Raw genomic sequence first — 15,136 nt, forward strand, 5'->3', positions numbered from 1 at the left:
GGGGCACCTCCAGTCCCAGCTAGCTCCTTTAATGGGAAGGCAGGAGAACCTTCAGGGTCATTGGCAGCAGCTAACCATGTCCTCTCCCCCCACATGGAGGGCACTGAAGCTTGCACTTAACTTGAGGGCCACCATTTTAAGCAGAGTGACAGGGTCAGATTTCCATTTCAGAAAGTCACTCTAGAAGACAGGAGGAGAGAGTCAGATAATTAAGGTGTGGAGTCTGAGAGTTTGGCCAGGGAGGGACACTGTGTGGAAGACCACCAAGGCCCAGGCGATGACAACATCACACTGTCATTTGGGACAACTGCACGGAACACTCCTTGCTGGTTCGTCCCACTCTGGCTTCGGCAGGCAGCACTAGACAGCTCCAGGCTGGTGGGACTCAATCTCTTGCCCCAGCTATGGTTCTTGTCAACAAAAGCTGAGGGCAAAGGGTCACTAACAGCTCCATACTCTACACAGAGGAAACCATTAGGAGAGCCAGACCCCTCCCAGGATGTACAAACGGAAAGCCTCATCAAACTACTACATAAGCAGAGAGGGAGCTAGAGAAAGGGCAGGTAGTGAGTGGTTGGCCTGGGGGAAGCAGGACAGCTATCCCTCCTCTGGGGCAGGGCCAGAGGCCACTAGCCTCTGAAGCCAGGGAGGGGCTGAGGAGAAGGCCTCTCAGCCATGGGGGTGCCTGCAAGAGAGCAGGCTGGTGTCCCCTTCCTAAGAGACAGGAGTGGGGATGGAGGGGATATGCTGGCTGAGCCTGCAAGTTTGGCCTGGCAGGGTGCTGCAGAAAGGAGCATCACTGGTGCCCACCCTGTAGTGCAGAAGTAGGGGGTGGCAGAGGAAGGAACTAGATGGGGATCGCCCATGAGAGCCACACAGCCCTCAGAAAACTTCAGCAGACAATCCACCCATGCCCCAGAGAGTGGCATGCACTCCTCTGGACATTAGCCATACAGATAGTGTCTCCAGAGAGACAGTGACAGCTGGGAGAGGCCAGAGCAATACCTGTCAGTAAGTGATTATCACTCTTAGCCCCCTCCCAGCCCACCCCCCACTGTCCCCAGAGAGAGAAAGTATCTTAGCAGAGGGAAGGCAGGGGAACGAAATGCAGACCCGTCTCCTTTCTGCAGGGACCCGAAGCCTGGCCCAGGCTGGCTGTGCACAGAGGAAATATGTCCGTTGGACATGAGACTATGGTTACGAATGGGGCTGGACCTGCCTGAGATGTTCTTAAGAGACACAAAAAGGGGTTTTGACAAAGCCCAAATGAAGACAGGGACTGAGAAAACAGAGTCATTTTACACCTCTACCCAGTGCAGTTGAGTCTGTTATAAACTTGTCCCAGGATATCATTGCCCTCATTTCATAGGCAAGGACAAGGCACAGTGAGGTGGAGAAAGTGCCCTGAGTTCACACAGCTAGTAAGGGACATGGGAGGCAGTATCTGAAAGGGCCCCAGTGCCCCTCGCCTCCTGGATTCACCCACAGGTCTGTCTCTCCACACAACCAATCAGAACCTCCTGTGGAGCCCCCAGAGCATGGAGGAGTGGTGGTGGTAGCTTCCCAGGCCAAGTCACAAAAGGCCTTGCCATCACTGTGCCATGAGGTCTCTCAAAGAGCTTGTGATGAGGAAGTGAGACTCCCAGCCACTAGCAGGCACCAAGTTGCCAGCCATGAAGGTGAGTGAGGCACCATGGAAGTAAATTCCCAGTCCTCATTAAGCTCAGTGACGAGTACAGTCCCATTGACATCTGACTACAGCCTCTAAGGGACTCCAAGTCAGAACTGCCTCGCCACGCCACTCCAGAATTTCTGACCCACATGACCTGTGGGAGACAATCCATAAGTATGGTTGTTTTGAGGCACTTAGTTTTGGGGCAATGTGTGACACAGTGTCAGAACACTAATACATTACCAGAGTTGGGATTTGAACCCAGGTAGTCTATCTAGTTCTAGAGTCTAAATTCTTAACCACTTTGCCAGTGGGGTGCATGCTCCATGGGGGTGTGTGCGCGAAAACCCCTGGAGGTATAGGAAAACTATGAGACTTTTTATTTCTACATATTTTTTAACTGAAATTAGAAAAGACATGTACGGTGGTCTTTCTCAACCTGTAGTACAGATTGACTAGGCATCCTGGGTGGTCATGGGACATGCACATTGCTCCCCCACCTGTCCTCAGGGAAGGGGCTCCCCAGTCTAGAGGAGACTGGATCCCTGGCTGATTCCCTTCCCAGACTGCTGGGATATGTGTGGCTCACCCATGCGCAGGCAGGCACACTCACCAAGCAAACCTCCCAAAGCAGACACAGCTCAGAAAGATGCCAGCCAAGTCACCTAGGGCTGACCAGGATACTGAGAGGGGAACCCAAGTGAATGAAAAGGAAGGGCAGAGCAGACACCCTGCTCCTAGGGGGAGCTCTTTATCAAGCATAAGGAGAAAAAGAAGTAACTCACTAATCAGATCTGACAGTATCAAATACATACCTTGCTCTCACTAACAGTACTTTTTAACATCTTTTAGTGAGAACATGAAAAGGCTCTTATTGGGTACCATTAAGACATAAATTATAACATTATCTTGAAAATCTTTATTTTATTGTTATATCTTCCTATTCAATATGTAATTTTGCACGTGCTTTATAATACATATAATGATTAATGCCCTATATTAAAAAAATAAACGAATATGCAAATATACACTTGAGGGTGCTGAGAAGCATGCATAATCAGGAAAGGCTGGGGCTCATGGCACCACTCTGCCTGCCTGGAGAAAGGCCACAGGGCCACCACCATCCCAGAGAGAAGTGCTTTAGAAAGGAGATGGGAGTGAGCACCTGGGCTGCTGTGGAGCAGAGCTTCCCACCGGGCGCCCCAGTGGTGTTGGTAGAGCCTGACAGGTGAGATGCTGGTTCTCTCTGACCTTGAAGGGTGGGTTGGGGCACCCACAGTCCCCTGGTTACCTCCAGTGCAAAGCAGCCTCATCCTATGATCCCAGTGTGCTATGAAATGTAAGGTGGGTACACTGCCCAGAAACCTGAGGGTCTACACATGTGCATAGGTTTGATTTACCTACAAGTCCTGGGGACCTTGGTGGGAGTAACTTCCATGGTTTCAAGGGGCAGGAGCCACATGGCAAGCTGAAAGCAGGAGGTGAAGTCAAGGAGCCCCTCCCTGGCACTGTTTTGTATTCTGCTCCCTACCCCACACAGACCACACCCTAGCCCTTCTCTGTGGCTTTGTCATTGCTCCCTCAGCTGCCCAGCACTCATGCTCCTGTGCCATCATCCCTCCATGTGGCATCAGTCATGGACTTAACCCCCCTCCGATGGCTGGACACTTAGATGGGTCTGATTTTTCATAATTATGTACATGGTTGCAAGGACCTGCTTTAATAAATAAGGCTTTTAAGAATTTAAAAATATTTTTTGGTGAATTATTTGTGGCCCTTCTTACTACTCCATTCCCAGCCCCCTTGATTTACTTTGCCTCTTTTTAAAAAAAGATTTTATTTATTTATTTTTAGAGAGAGGGGAAGTGAGGAAGGGAAACATCAGTGTGAGAAACATCACTTGGCTGTGCAACTGGGGACCTGGCCTGTGACCCAGGCATGAACCCTGGCTGGGAATCAAACCAGTGACCTTTTGGTTCACAGGTCAGTGCCCAACCCACTGAGCCACAGCAGCCAGGGTTCTTTGCCTCTTTTCTTGAACCTTCCTCCCTTCCTCCCCTCTCCTCTTCTCCTAGCTTGTCCTGTCTCCTGCCCCACATTCCACTGTGGTACAGTGAAAAGAGCACTGGGTATGGACTTGGAAGAGCTGAGCCTAAGGTAGTATTTGCCACTTCCTAATTGTGTAGCCCTGGGTGCAGTCTGCCTAAAGCCTGTTTTATTTCTGTCTTTGAAAACAAGAAAAATACAGATGGGGCACACAGGGTATTTAAAGCAGTGAAATACTATAATGATAGATACAATCATTACCCATTTGTCCAAAACCATAGAATATAGAACACCAAGAGTGAACCCTCGAGTAAGCTGTGGACTTTGGGCTCTACCAAAGTGTCAGTGTAGGGTCATCAAGTATGACAAATGTACCACTCTGTGGGGTCATTGATAATGGGGGAGGCTATGCACATGTGATGGTAGAAGGCAAATAAGAAATCTCTGTACCTTCCTTTCCATTTTGCTGTGAACCTAAAATAGCTCTAAAAAATAAAGTCTTTATAAAATATGTAAGAAATAAATACCGGCCCTAAATATCTCTGTAAATTTAATAAAATTTTAGAAATAAGCCAATAATTCATCAATAGGAGACTATATAAACTGAGTGGTAAATATAAACAAAACATCTATAAATCATTTCATATGTTAGAGCACTGTGCATTTACCAAAAACAGTGAGCTTAGAAAGATGCACATGTATGGTACTTACAACTGTGAGTTAGCACAGAAGTTGCCAAGCCACGTATGAAGCACAATCCCCCTTTTAACAACTATTGTTCCAAATATTAATGCATTGCAAAGAGGATACACAATAAATTATTAACGACATAATCTCCTATAGACTGAGAGTAAGGGAGAAAATATCTGGGGGTGGTTTTTACTTCATACTCTTATCTAAATGTTTCTAAACAAACATGTATTAATTTTGTAATATAAATAATTTTTGAAAAAAAACCCCATCTGTTTGTCCTTTTCCCAGAGTGCTGAAAATCTACTGACATACTAAACATGAAAGCCCTTGGTATTACACAAATGTGTGCATAGTTATTAATTCTACTCTTACATTGCTCTTGGCCTTCTTTGCTCTCCAGCCCCCCTCCTCAAGCCTTCCTCTCTCCTCCTTTCTCTCTGGTACCTTCCCCTTCAGTTCCTGTTATCCTTTTCAGCTTTTCTCTTCTTGTAGATAGTATGTGACAGAGATGACAGGTTGGAGGAGGAGGATGAGTCTTAGATCCATCCTAGTTCTCTGTTCCCCACTCACCCCTCTTCAAGTTCTGCTCAGAGAAGGACAGAACTGGAAGACATGAATGCCAATTCCCTGTGGCTGCCCTCCCCAGCCCCCCATTACCCAGGGCTACATCAGCTGGTCTTGGGATGCTCCCAGCCTGCAGTGCATGTGCTCCAGAGCACTCTGCTCACTGAGACACCCGTGACCAGAGTCCCCAGGTCCCTACAGTTACCACGGAAGAGCCTCTTCCCTAGAGCAGGGCAGGAGCAGAGCCCAGCACTGCCAATGGGGCCAAAGCCCTCAGGATTTGCTGTGTAGTGCTGAGCTCAGAGCTGACAGATGGAGTCATATGAGCAAACTAATTATATTTTTCTTTTCTTTTTTATCCTTGGCATTTGTGAGTCTGTGTGAGCTTAATTTTGTATTAATTACACCTCAGAGCTAAAAGAGGGGGCTAGAGTGCCTTCGACAGCCTTTGCATTTTATTAGGAAACATTGCACACACGTTTGGCTTTGTGGAAACAGCTACTGAAGCTTCCTTCTGGGGAGCTGGGGGAGCCTTGGGGGGCCTTGCTGGAGACAGGCAGTGCAGGTGGGTGGCCCAGGTGGAGCAGCTTTAGGCCAGGCTTCTGCTTAGCCTTGCAGACAGACTTTCAAACCACCTGATTAACTTGCTCAGCTCTCCCGCCAAACCCTGTCCACTGAAGGGAGATGGTCCCCTGGTGGCACCCCAGCAGCTGCCCCAGCCCCCTTAGCTGTTGAGTGGGTTCCTCCCTGATTGGGTGTGGGGTTGTTGTGTTGAGCCTCTATTTTCCTGTCATGGCCCAGCAGTGAGGCTATTGACATGTTGATAGAGGCTTGGGCTTCTGGAAGGGAGTTTCTGGCCCATCCCAGTGTCTGCTGCCAGTGAGCCATAGTGACCATGGCCCTCAGGTGGGAGGAGAGAGGGCTTTCTCTTCCTGAGTCTAGACTTGATAGCAGCTGGTAGTACTGAGGTGGGGAGTAGGCTGGGGGAAGAGCCCTTACAGTGGCCAAGAAGTTGGTAGAAAGAAAGGCACATTCTTCTAGCCGTACCATAAGGTCTATTTAATCCCTCCTTTTCACCCCCAGTTCTTTCCCAGGTCTTGCTGGAAGCTCCTGGTGTTGCTGTCCTGTGTTATAGGAGTGGGAATTTGGGGGAAAAGTTCTGAGTCTATTCTTTGGCCAGTTTTCACAGGGGAAGCAGCACCAAAGGCTTCATGGTGGGAGGTTGTTGCTGTCAAAGTGATCACCAGAGAAAAAAATAGAAATAAGGCCTTGGGGTGGGGACAGCAGTCTCCTACCTCAGAACCACCTTGGCCCCCCAGGCCTAACCTTGGAGGGTCTACATCTGCAGGGAGCACATCTTTAAAAGGTTCAAGAAAGGCCCCGGGCTCTCTGGTGCCTGCAGGCTGACAAGTACCCTGGCTTGGCTGGATAGTGGCAGGCCCTGAACGTTGGTATGTCCTGCCACAGCCTGATGGGGGCCTGCCATCTGCATGCACCTCCCATCCCTTCCCTATTGTTCTGGTTCTTTCACAAGTCAGTACAGGGCAGGCCCACTTTGTGCAGCTGGCTGAGGCTTACAGAAGTTGTTACATTGAGAGGTAACCCTCAGTAGGAAGTTCAGAGGAAGTTTTTTTAAAAAAAATTCTTATTGTATTTTTTTCCATTACTGTTTAGCCCCCTTATGTTCTCTTCCCCCCATAATCACCACACTGTTGTCCATGTCCATGAGTTCTTTTTCCTTTTTGCCTAATCCCTCCACCCCCTAAGCTCCTCTGCCTTAGCTGTCATCCTGCTCTCCATCTATGAGTCTGTCTCTATTTTGCCTATTCATTTTGTTCATTAGATTGCATATATGAATGAAATTATATGATATTTGTCTTTTCTCTGCCTGGTTTATTTCACTTAGCATAATGTCCTCCAGATCCATCCATGCTGTCATGGGTAAAATGTTCTTTTTTATGCTGAGTAGAATTCCATTGTGTAAATGTCCCATAGTTGTTTTATCCATTCATCTACTGATGGGCACTTAGGCTGCTTCTATATCTTAGTGATTGTAAATAATGTTGCAATGAACATAAGGGTGCTTATGTTCTCTTGAATTAGTGCTTCAGGTTTCTTTGAATATATTACTAAAAGTGGGATTGCTGAGTCAAAAGGCAGATCCATTTTTAATATTTTGAGGTATCTCCATACTGCTTTCCACAGTGGCTACACCAATCTGCATTTCTACCAATAGTAAACAAGGGTTCCCATCTCTTTGATATTTGAAGTGCCTTATGAGGAGGAAGGTGAGGGTTTGGGGCACACCCACTTGAACATGAGTTCTCTGAGGGCAGGAACTCTTGTCTGCTTTGTTCACTATATTCCAAGAACCTAGAAAAATACCAGGTGTTGAGCCGATGGTCATTAAATAAGCACCTGGGCAGTGGTGTTGGGAAGGGTGACTACAGCTGCTCCCACACCATCTTTCAGGCAAAACAGACAAATAGGAGACAGATAAGTCTCAGAGAGGCCCTGGCATCTGCCTGAAGTCATATAGCTAATTAAGGGACAGGCTGGGTCAGGCTGGGTCAGGCGTGATTTGATGGGAGCTCAATTTTCATCCTCCAATTTGCTATTTAGCTCAGGCTGCAATAAGAGAGTAACAGACTGGGTGACTTATAAACAACAGAATGTATTTTTCACAGCTCTAAAGGCTGGGAATTCCAAGGTCAAGATCCTGGCAGATCCAGTGTCTAGCAGAAGCTCTTCCAAGTTGCAGATGGCTGACTTCTTGTTGTATCCTCACATGAGAGCAGAGAGAGGAAGCAAACTCTCCAGCGACTTTTCTTGGAAGGTCACTAATCCCATTCATTAGGGTTCCATTCTCACAACCTTATGTAAACCCCAACCACCTCCCAAAGACCCACTTCCTAATATCACATTGCAGGGTAGGGTGCCAACACATGAAGTTTAGGGGGGACACATTCAGTCCATAACACCTGCCTCTGTTACTCAGACCCTGGCCATCACATTCATGGCTGCTTCCAACAAGCTGCATCAATAACAAGAAATTTACTTTGCTGGATGACATGGGTGATGCTCAGAATTTTTGTGCCCCCCAAGATAACTTGATACATGGAAATTCCTATTAGTGGGATTCCATCACCTCAGTGAAGTTTCTGGTTCTTGCATTTATCAGGGGAAGGCTGTGGGGAATCTGGGAGGAGGGAATGACTGCCTGCCAGGTGCTTACAGGCTGAGGGCTGATGAGGGGCTTGGCTTCATGGAATTGCCCCCTGCAAGCTCACCCTGGGGAGGGGCTTGGAGTCTTGGGGATTCCTTCCTGCTTATTCCAAGCAGCATGCCTGCTATTGGCTGTCATGCCAGCTGGTCTGTGCAGGAAGCATGTCGGGTATAAGAGGGGGTGGTGAGGGTGGGAGTCTCCTCTGGAATCAAGCTAGAGTCCCCTCACAGAGTGACCCTGTCATGTTCACCCAGTCACCAGCTCTCCCTCATCCACCCAAACGGCAGCTCTCAGGGAGGTAAAATTGTGCTTCTGTGATCATCCTGGAATTGGGTGCCTGATGAGTCACCTTTTTGGGGGAGGGAGAAAGTGTTGGCTGCTGGCCTTCCCACAACGGCCTGGATGTAGCTGGTCCTGACACCTTTCCCCCAAGGAACCCCCAGCTTGCAGATACCTGCTGTCTCTGGTTTCCTCTCTGGATCCTCAGGCTCTGATGTAAGTCTTTTCCAGACAGGATGGATGGAGCCTGCATGATCTTTCTGCAGAGAGCGCTGCCTGCCCGAGAGGTGGCCAGTGTGTCTGACAGATAGTGCTCCGGATCCAGGCTGTCCAAATGCATTTGTCTCGTACTGTCAAATCGAGCCAGCCCAGGAGAGAGGTCTAACTCTTCCTGACAGAATCAGTTCAGCCATGTCCTCTGAGCAGAGCCTAGGGTGGTCAGGGGGCTGGCTAAGGTTGGCTGGTCTCTCTGATAGTTGCTGCTAGCATCCTGCAGCTGGGGGATGACACACAGGGAGCCCTGGTGGGCCCAGCAGAGAGGGTCCTGCCAAGTGGACAGAGCTAGAGCCATGAGAGGGACAGAGGGGTCTCTGCTTTGGTAGCTTTTCCCAACCCCAAGGCAAACGTAGGGAGGAAAGCAAGGAGTGGGGCCTTGTTTATTTTCTTCCCTTCTCATCCCTGTTTCTGTTCTGAGGCCCAACTCATGACAAGCCCATGTTGTTTGGAATCAGAAATATATAGCCTGGGTTTGAATCCCAGAGATATAGGTAAGAGAAGAGGGATTGTCTGAACCCCTTTTAGAGCACACTCCAAAATCCCCACTGAAAGTCTGACCCGCCCACCTTAAATAGACATGCCCTTGGGCAGAATGCTGTTCCTTCTGCATCTGAATAACACCCTAGGGTGTCCTGATGCCAATGCCTGAAAACCCACCGCTCAGATCCCACTCTTTTGTTTAAGCTTTGTGTCTCCAGCTTCTTTAAGAAATTGCAAATTCACAATACTTGTGAAAGCTCATCTTTTTTTTGAAGGATGGAGGGAGTGGGGAGCTCATCCACCCCACACTGTGGATGTCCCTTGGAGGTAGGGAAGGGAGTGGAGGTCTGGGGTGGGAGAAAGAAAGGGGGTCATGCTGTTCAGGAAAGGGAGGCAGGTTTGTGCCCAGCATCGTGAGCCTGTCTCCATGTCGAGACTGTGGAAAGGGTGATAAGGGGCCATGAAAGTCTCACTGCTGGGTCTTTCTGGATGTCAGAGAACAGGGTCAGGTTGCTGAGGTGCAAACAGAGTCCATCTGGGCCAGAGCCAGCTGCTTCTTCTGCCTCCAACCCCACTTTGGCACAGGGGCCAGACAACAGACTAGGGAGCTGAGTTTTACTGGGGTTGTTCAGAGAGGCTGAAACACTTTTGGGGGCTTAGAGGTAGATGGAAGCCAGTGACTCACCACCCCTTAGGGGATCAGAGGATAGCCACGATAAAAATTCCTTACCTAAAGTATTATATCGTAATGCTCTCCTCACCACTACCCATATGACAACAAGCCATTAATGGACATGTGTGATCATAAGTAGTGTTGCACTTTGGGGAAGCAGAGCCTGGAACAAGAGTGTCAGTGAGAGGAGTTTATTTGGGAGGTGAGGCTAGGGAGGGGGGTGAGGAAGTGAATCAGGCTGGGAGGAAAGGCATGCGAATGTGTCTTGCACTTGTTCCTCTTAAAGAAGGACTTACAAGCCAGCTCCCACCGGCCACTGGTTACGGGCTGCTCAAAGAAGTTTTGAATTCCTGGGCTTTTCTGGCCTCCTGGGCAAAGGAGCAGAGTGCAGAGTGGGTCCTTGCCACCAGTCAGCCCTTTCTGCACCTCAAATGCAGAGATGCAGGCGCTGGCAGTTGGAAGGGTGGCTTGCGTGCACTGAAATGGTGTGGGCCAGGATGTGTGCTATAGTGCTACAGTCCCATTGCCCAGATGATGAAATAGAGGCTCACAGAGCTCTCTCATCTAAGGTCAAGAAGGTGATAGCTGTGCTGGGACCTGACTCTGAAGCCTGTGCCCTTTGTACTCTAATCCTTGCACATTTCACTCTCTGTCTAATAGTTGGCCAAGGGCAGTGTGTCTGTATCAACTCCAACAGCCAGCCAGTGGCATGATGTTGGTACCTAGTAAGTGACAAATAGAAATATTTTTTCTGGCCTCTAAAATCAGACTGCAGACAGATAGGCCTTGTTAGGTCCATTGATGTGGACCTGGAGAAAAGATGAGAATCAAATTCTCTTTTAAATGCACCAGGGAGCTCACTTTTAAAGGGCTAGGGCTGCAACTTCTGTTATGAAATGAAGAGTATGTTCTATCTGTGTTATTGGCTGAATTGTGCCCTCCTCAAAATTCATGTATTGATGCCCTAAACCTTGGGATGTGACCGTATTTGGAGACAGGCTTGTAAAGAGGTGATTAAGGCTAAATGAGATCATATGGGTGGACCTTAGTCTAATAGGACTATCCTTATAGGAAGAGATTAGGACGCAGACAAAGGAAAGGCCAGGTGAAGACAACAGAGAGAAGATAGCCAAGGAGACTTGTAGCCCCCAGAGCTGTGAAAGAATACATTTCTGTTGCGTAAGCCAGCCAGTCTGTGGTATTTGGTACAGCAGCCCTAGCTGTCTAATACAATGTTTCACCTACTTAGAGTTTGTGTAATGTTTGAGCTTGTAGATAACTTAAAAGTGACCCCTCCCACCCTCTTATTTTACAGAGGAGGCCGTAGACCCACAATGGAGCCTAATGTACTTAGATGCATATAGAAGTAGAATTAGGGGCAGAGAAAAAACTAATTTTCTCATAACCTGGGTGTGCTTAGAGCAAGGCAGTCACATCTCACCTCCCCTTTCCCCCACAACCCTGGTATGTAAGCATCCAGGCTTGGAGGTTTAAAGACCCTTAGGGATCCCCCATCTGCCATAGGTCAGGGTGTCTGGGACCTCAGGGTGTCAGGAGTCCTGGCTCTTCACCCCCAGAAAAAAATAAAGGTACCTACGACATCACCTTTAAGCTGGCACTGCCAGACCCCCATCAGTGTTCTTGTTTCCCACCCAGAGAAGGAGGCCTGGGGCCAGGCCTGCACAGTTTTCTGGACTGTGAAATGGGGAAATGTAGCAACAGGGAGTTGATGAAGGTACCACCCCTATGGACTGGAGGATCTTGGGTTGTGGGGGAGCAGACGGTGAGGCATCATCACGGAGAGACTGGGTGACTCTCCTCCAGGCCTAGTCTTATCGAGTGTCAAATGGAGATCATGGAGTCTAGGATCATGGTGTGAGGGTAGTGGGCTGTGATGGCCACCGCAAACTTGCTTCAGACATTCAAACCCTTGTGGGACCCAGCAAAAAGGGTGTTAGAGGCTACATGTAGAGCTTAGTTTATACCATTAACTGCAGGGCGACCCTGGGGCAGCTACTTAGCCTCTCCGAGCTTCAGGTTCCTTATCTGTGAAATAGAGCTAATTATAAATTTCTGGTGGGGTTGTTATGAAGATTACATAAGAAAACAGGCAACATGGCTGTCATCCCCAAAGGACTATATACACAATTTGCACCCTGCTTTCCTGCTCCCCTTTGCACTTTCAAACCCTCTTATGATTTTGTGGGAAGATGGGGAATTTCTATTCTTGGATTCCTCTGGGTGGAAATGCTATTGGGATGGGGACTTCAGTATCCTAAGGAATGGGCCAGTGCTCATGTGGGTGGTGGTTCCCTGCCCAGTTCCCTCCTGGTCCCGGAGCCCTCTGTTACTGGTGGGCTGGGTTCCTTTGTCTCTGAGTCCACTTTATGAGTCACATAAACTGAGACACAGAAGGGGTCCTTTAGAACAATGTTTTTCCTTATCTGTAAGGGATCTGACTCTCCAGTTTCCACATTAATGAGGGTCTAGATCAACCCAGGATTTGGCAAAGGCTGGTCCTCACTTTCAACATTGCCAACAGGCTCCCTCATGCTTCTTATCATTCCTACTTTATTCTACCACCAGAAGTAATCCCCTTCCTCTCTCTGCCTTCCCATATTTTACCAGACTTTGAGGTTCCAGATCCCCTCTCCTTAATGCACACCAGTTTTTGCATGTGGTTTTCTGAGGTCCAGAATGCCTTTCCTTTCTTTATTCTATGGTTTACAAAATGTGTATCACATGTTCTCTTTTCTCTGAGAACCAACCCCTTCCATCCCCAGACAGAATCAAACCCCCACCCTATGACCCACCCCTCCATCCCTACTGCTGTGGTCTAACCATAATGAACTTGGGCAAGAGACTAGACAGTAATAACAGCCCTCTGCCACCAGGGGGCGCCCACACAGAAAGAGTCAAGGGGCCACACACCTAAGGTCTTGTACCAGTTTGAACTCCAAGCAGGAAGTGACTAGGCACAGGGACAGCAGTTGGAATATCTGCAGACACGGTCCTCAGGCAGAGACAAGGATTGTCGCCCCGCCAGCATCTGTAGAAGTTCACAGAAAAACTGATATGGATCAGGGCTTCCCACTTCCCTTCCCCGTAGATGGGCCAAAGCAGAAATATGCCCAGTCTGGAGCTCATCCAGGCTTCTCAGCAGAGGCAACAGGTCAGTGATGCTTAAAAAATCTTCTTCATAAAGTCTTCAGCAAGGGGCCCTGATGGGATAAAGTCTACCTGGCAGTTAGAATCAAGATTCTGATCTGGAGTGGGCAAAACGAGTCCAAGAGATCCCTCCCCAAATTCCATCCTGAAGAAGCTCTTGTCTCTCTGGGTGATGGCTGCAACTGCTATGTACTTCTCAGGGGCTCTTGTCCTCTACTTGTCTGTCACCCTCACCAGGTGGGGGCCCCTCAAGATCATATCTTGTTCACTCTCATGTCCTAGGTGGGCCCAAGTTCATGTCCTGTAAACGCCTCATTGAGTCCTGCCCCCTCCAGAGTTCACCAAATTCTTTGGGCACATATTCTGTACATACTTTGTAGCCCTATGCTTCTGTATCTTTCCTTTTTTAAAACAAAATTATTTATTTATTTTTTTGAGAGAAAGAGAGAGAAACATTGATTTGTTGTTCCACTTATTTATGCATTCATTGGTTGATTCTTTTATGTTCCCTGGCTGGGAATTGAACCTACAACCTTGTCATATTGGGATGATGCTCCAACCAACTGAGCTACCCAGGCAGGGCCACATGCTTTTGTTTCTTTTCTTCTTAGCTGGAAGACTACATCTTTGCACTATGGGCACATTGGAAAGGCCTAAATGTCCCACATAAGAGAGGTGAGGGGGAGCTCCCTGGGCAAGGCTCTGAATGAGAGGTAGAGCAGGAGATTGAGCTCTGGTGGAATTAATGGATGTGTCCACTCTTACTGCCTCTCAACTGAGTCCCTACATGAAGTTCTCTAGACCTCCCTTGTCCTCTTCTTGGGTGGTATGATGTTTGGTCTTAAGTTACCTTGACTAGACTGTGGGCCCCCATTGTTCAATCAAACACTAATTTAGGTGTTGACATGAAGGTATTTTGTAGATGTGATTAAGGTTTATAATTAGTTAACTTTAAATAGAGGTGACTACCTCGACAATCTGGGTGGGCCTGATTCAATCAGTTAAAAGACCTTACATTAGTTCTGAATTTACATTTCTTTAATTGAAATAAATACTAATGACAAAAGTATATATGTACAAAAAGACCTTAAGAGCAGAGCTGAGGGTTCCATGAAAAGAAGGAATTCCACCTGTGGTCGGACAGCAGCTTCCACCTGTACCAGAGAGTTCCAGTCCGCCTTTCCCGAATCCTGCCCTGCAGATTTTGGACTTGCATAGTCAGCCCACACAGTACTGTGAGCCAATTCTTTGCAACAGATCCCTTAATATGTGTCTCCTACTAGTTCTGTTTCTCTAGTGGAATTCTACCTATGCCAAGTGCCAGGCATAGGTAGAATTCTCCCTGGAAATAGGAAGATTTCATAGGAAATCTCCCTGTGCTAGGAAGGGGAGGATGAATTCGGGTGGTAGAGTGGTTTTCATATCACTGTATGGCAGTATGGCAGTATGCGAAGACTTGTATCACACTGAACCTTCTGAGTATCATTATGTCACATGTACTATTATCATCCCCATTTTCTAGATAAAGCAATGAGGTACAGACGAGTTATGTGATCAAGGTCACACAACATTCTGTAGGCCAGGATCAGAAACTCCTGGCTCCAGAGCTCAAGCTCCCAATCTTTTTTGTGCCAACAACCCCTTTTGCAGCCTGGTGAAGCCACGGACCTCTCCTGAAAAGATTTTTTACTATGCATAAAATAAAATGCACAGGGTTACAATGGAAATAATGTTTTAAATAATCAGGATGTTTTAAAAATATTTTATTTATTCATTACTAGAGAGAGGGGAAGGGAGGGAGAAAGAGAGAGAGAGAAATATTAAAGTGTGAGAGAGGGGCTAAGATTGCGTCAGAGTAGAAAGGAGCAGATTCAGCTTCCCTCTGCTCAGGGGAGAAAATCCTGACCGGTCTATGGAGTAGAAAAACAAGCAACCAACATACTTCAGCATTTGTGAAAATAGGGGACCAAGGATTGTGGCAGAACCGAAAAACTGGACCCTAAGAAGAATGCGGCAACAGGGTAGGGTCCCGGGGACTAGCGTGTGGTCTGGGAGCTGC

Source organism: Phyllostomus discolor, chromosome 4 (assembly GCF_004126475.2).
Source record: "Phyllostomus discolor isolate MPI-MPIP mPhyDis1 chromosome 4, mPhyDis1.pri.v3, whole genome shotgun sequence".
In the NCBI taxonomy this organism is placed as follows: domain Eukaryota; kingdom Metazoa; phylum Chordata; class Mammalia; order Chiroptera; family Phyllostomidae; genus Phyllostomus; species Phyllostomus discolor.